Here is a 5,088-nt window from a genome sequence, read left to right as displayed (position 1 = left end):
AGCCCTTAACAAAGAATGAAGCTATTGCATTAACTTTTAACGTTTTAACTCAGAGTAAGGATGCCACTTCAGATGTCCTCCTTTGGAAATGAGTAGTATCATCCTGAGAAGTCAACAACACATAACTACTTCTAACACAGGTTAGCTACGTTTTAAACCATTCAAACTGTGCACCACCGTAAGTGATAATTAGTGTCACACTTACGAATATTTTATTGCAACAAATATGAAGATATCTTGCAAGAAAATTAAATCTAACATAGATGTGGTGTACAGTGAATTTGTTTATTCATCTAGTCAAATAGTTGTTACTGAGCACTGAACCAGAGCCAAACACTAAGCTGAGTCCTAAGAACACAAAGACACAGCATTGATAATGAGCTGGGAAGATGGGCATGCAACCAACAGTTACAAGAGACACTGGCAAATTCTCTAAGATGACTATGTACTTTGCTCGAAAAAAAAAAAAAAGACCCAAAGAAATGAGACACTATATTCCTGCCTGGTTGGAAGGCGGTAAGAAGGTTGTGAAAGAGTTGAAATAGGAGATGACTTTGGTATGGATTTTTAAGAATAAATTATTTACAGAATTAACCAATCAGGGAAGGACATTCCAAGCAACAACTTGTCTCCAGGCAAAAGTAGAAAGCGTAGTGCTGAGTATCTGTGGCGTGTCTGAAGAGAAGTAGGAAACGAGGCAAGAGGCAGTACAGATAGAATCATGAAGAAGTTTATGTGTCAAGCTAAGTGGCTTGAGCTTCATCTTCTGAGCCAAAAGTTGCAATCTGGTGGCTCCCAGACATTTGAAATTGATCTGCACAGTGGCTAGTTTTTTTGTCTGTCTGTTTGTTTGTTTAAATATTCAGCTAATGTTTCAAACTCAGAAATTTCCCCCAAAAAATATCTAGCATTTTTTGAAATTTGAAAATTTGAAAACATAGAACTTTTGGCAATAATAAACCTATCTTCCCACATGAGTAGTAACTGGCTTCCCACAGAGAGCATGTACTCTCCAGTTTGCCACAGTCCACAGCATTCCTTATAGTATTTCCAGTACTAAGGACAATTATCAGCTGCCATTTATAATTGATCTTAACCTTGTTTTCCTGGTAGTACACAGGAATGTTTCTCTGTACCTACGTCTCTATCACAGATGGGGAAACATGAGATACCAAGGGGATACACGATTTCCTCTAGCCTGCTTTGTTCATTTATGTTACCTGCCTAGCTTCCAAACATTAAAACTTGGGTCTGTAACCCCTGCTCTAGACAGAGAGAATCAAGGTAATCACGAGATGACATATCTGTTGCTAATAAGCTGTAGAGCTTTGAAAGATTTGGGGTATTATTAAATGCCAATTGACTTGAGGACTCAGGATACCTAAACCCTGTCTTGGGTTCTGTTTTCTGTGATGTTCTTGAGGGAGATAAACTCCCGCAGGACAAGAAAAAAATAGAAAAAATTTCATTTCATAAAAAAAACCATTTCATTACAGTGGGATGGACTTGTGCCCCTCCTTTCCATTGCAGAGATTTTTGTTAAACTGGGCTAAAGCATATGGTTTAGGCTTAACACAGGCAGGCCCTTCTAGGGCTCTTCCTGCTAGGCAGGGCCCAAGTGACAATGGCAGCCCTACAGAGTGCTTCGGAAGAAGAAAAAGAGTAAGATGGCCACACCCAGACAGAGACGGCAGGCTCTGACACAGCTTATCACCTGAGAAAGGACAGAGGAGGTATATTCACAGGCATGGTTCTACCTATTAATCGAGTGAGCCACTCCATGTCTGTGAATTCAAGTGCCCCTCTGCCAGAGACCTTCAAACCCCAGTTATAATGTAAACAAGGTGGCTTGGGAAGGGGAAGATAGGTGCCAAGAACATCCATGAATAGGCAAACATAATTGTCTATGCAAGAAGTGGCATCCCTTGGCATCAAGGTGGGAAAGAAATAATTCACGTTTAACGAATTATGTAAATAGAACAATGGGTACCTAAACCTGGTACTGTCTCCCCAGTACACCTCCTACACAGTGTATGGGTGACCTCAGCTCGACTCGAGTGCCTCCAGAGTACAAAACAGAAAAATTAACTAGGCAGGACAAAATGGTTCCTTAGTGAAATATCATTCCTCATTAAAACCAGACTTGGCAGAGTTCTCAGGGAAACCCACAGGGAGGTGAGACCCTAGACAGGGCACAGTTTAAGGACAAGGGGTACATATCGTTGTCAGCAAAAATGGTCTGCTGCCTCTCAGTCATGACGGGAGGAGGGGAGGCCCTCCTTCCGGAGCAGACTGCTGCCACGCACAGGCTCAGTTAACAGAGGCCAGCCAGAATTCATGTGTGCTCCAGACATGGGAGATGCTGGTCAAGCACTACAAGCAAATCAAGTTAGAATCTGGCACAATTTCTCCAAAACAATTTTTGACACAATTTCTCCTCTGTGGCCGGAGGAGAACAAATGTAACCACCCCCGTGCCATTTGGGAATGACTGTTATATGATTCTAACCACCCAAACTCCCATTTCAGGAAGGAGAGGGCTCAGCTACAAGTAGCAGAAAAGCCAGCTTTGGGGTGGCATAAACAGAAAGAGGTATATCTGCCTCACATTTCTGAAAGTCCAGCGTTGGGGGTCCAGGGCTGACGTGGTGGCTCCACAATGCTGCTCTTTTCCCTCCTCCACCATCAGCTTCTCAGCTTTTTCTTCATGGTTGTCACTTTGTGGTTGTTGACAAGAACTTGCAGGCTCCATCTTGGGCCTCAGGTTCATATCCAAGGTGAAACATAGTCTACAAAGAGGAGAGAGAATGAAGCAGCTTCTCAAAAACAAACAGAAACCAAAAAAAAAAAAAAAAAAGGAACCTCCAATACAAGTTCTCAGCCTCCAAGATCTCCCAAATACCCAGCAAATTCCTATCCATACATTCTGACAATACTTTGTATCCTTATAATAAATGTCTCATTTTCTTTTGTTTTGTTTATACTAGCTCAAGTTCATTTCTGTTACCTGAAAAAAAAAAGTCCAATCTAACGCATTCATGAAGTAAGACTCACCTATTAAATCTTGCAGATAGCTCAGAGTTTATGTGACCTTTCAACTTTATGTTTGAGGTCCATTTCTAAAATTTATATAATTGAGGTTAACAGCTTACACAGTAATAACAGGAATGGCAGCTACTATCTATTGTGCACAGTCTATACTCCGGACACTGTTTAGGGCATTTTACATTCAGTCTTGTCATCCTCACTCAGTCTTGACAAGTAAATGTCCTTGTCCATAAGGTCATTGGTGCTCAGAGAAGTAACTTTTCTGAGACTGTGTAGCTAGTAATGACCCAAAGCTGGATCAGTCTTACTCCAGAGCTCAGTTCCGTCTGCTCAAGTTTTCACATTGAGTAGTGCTAAAAATTCAGATTCCTGAGTTCTTTTTCAGACAGAATTAGACTCTTCGGAGTTGGGACTAGAGCCTAGAGTCCAGGATTCTGCACCTTGAACGTTTCTTGGCTAATTCTTCTCCATGCTCTTGGTTTGAAACCTCAGGAGCTTCCTGGATAAAATGTGAAAGTGGCCTCAGGACGAAGAGGGCAAGGAGAGACAAAGATAGAGGCAAACGGCTCCAGACTGGTGAGTGGCAGGTTTAATAAGTAAGAAAACTTACAAGGCTTGTCTTAGGCGACCACAAGACAAGTAGATCTCTGCATCCACCCGACAGATTTCTTTTCCTGACCACCAGAATCGGCAGGTCATGCAGAGGCCTTAACTAGGTTCGGTCACGTATTCAGTCCAGATGGTTTCAACAACACATTATTCTTTCAAGGCTGATCCCTTGCAAATGGCTCCAGCTATGGGAACAGTGGAGGGAACACACATTCCAAGGTCAGGGAGGGGGTGAAGAGCAGCAGATTTCCTCGGTCTAGCTGAAGAGTCAGCCTGTGGTCATACTTGATGACCTCCTATAACATAAGCTAAAGCCCGGAAGGCACTGAAAGGCATAACCTCTCCTCTTAGTGTGGTTAGTGCCTACTGGCAATTTTCATGGGAAAAATGTAGTAGTGAGTAGTAGTAATGTAAAAACAAATAATTAAAAATAAGAGAGTTAATTCTCCTTATTGAAATAATAGAGGAGACTTCTCCCACCTCCTTTTTCATAATTTTCTTTAGAAAACTTATAATTACTTTCTTTTCTCTTTGTAATGTACATAAATCCTTTTGAAAACCACATAGGCCTTTTGTCAGCTTTGGGATCTAGGAATGTCTTTCTCCAGGACCTGGGAGCCATCTCTTTTAAAAGTAAATATCTAGGTAAATAGCACCCTTATCCCCCAGTTTCCATGAGAAGGTATAAATCTAAATTCTGTGGGTGCCTTGCTCCAATTTGTCAAGCTGCTTCCTATCATAAAGCTATGAGGTTTGTTTTCTCTAGATAAAGCCAATAAGTTAATACAGATGGTCATCCCAATTACCAGGTACAGTTAGGATGAATTATATGTCTTCTTAGTTGAGAACTAGTTGTTGTTTGCCTTGACACATGTATGTGTTGGGTTGTATCTGCTTAGCTGCTTTAGGAGTGAGATTTCTTTCTGTCTTTCCAATCTCTTAGCAGACTGCCTGTGCTGTGCCTCACACACTGGTTTGATGCATATTCCATAATACGGCTGTTTTTATTCTCTACTACTTCATGGAGAGGATTTCTGGATTGGGAGAAGATTTGGTTTTTAATTATACTTCCCCAACAGTAGCAACATTTCTATCTTGCATGATGAAAAAAAAAAAAGTTTTAATTCCTCCTAAATCAGCTTAGTAGAAAATATTCCTGAGAAATGATAATATTCATAGCTGTATCAGGGTAAAGATAACCTAAAGCATAAGAGACATGTAACACAAGCCTCATCTCACATTTGCTGCCCTTACAGTACATATAAATCTCCCCAAAAAGAACTGCCTCAATTTCTTCATCTGTGAACTGGGATGCCATAAAAACAAAACCACATAGCAGCTGAAGCCACTTCCCCACAGAAGGTTCCTGTGAAAGTGATTTCCATGAAAAGGTCAAGTTAAAATGATTCTGGAAACCACACTGGTAAAGCTC

General features: G+C 41.1%; 1 long non-coding RNA gene across 1 annotated transcript in view; it reads right to left on the bottom strand.

Annotated features, from left to right (window-relative positions):
* The window catches only part of LOC111742305, a 99,139-nt gene extending 96,356 nt beyond the window's left edge, over positions 1-2,783 (bottom strand). Inside the window, exon 1 of the long non-coding RNA XR_002781260.1 lies at positions 2,608-2,783. This is a non-coding gene — a long non-coding RNA (uncharacterized LOC111742305). The remainder of the gene's footprint in view (positions 1-2,607) is intronic.
* Positions 2,784-5,088: the final 2,305 nt, after the last annotated feature.

This window comes from Pteropus vampyrus, unplaced genomic scaffold, assembly GCF_000151845.1.
Source record: "Pteropus vampyrus isolate Shadow unplaced genomic scaffold, Pvam_2.0 Scaffold91, whole genome shotgun sequence".
Taxonomy (NCBI): Eukaryota; Metazoa; Chordata; class Mammalia; order Chiroptera; family Pteropodidae; genus Pteropus; species Pteropus vampyrus.
This window is presented reverse-complemented; position numbering and strand designations above follow the sequence as displayed.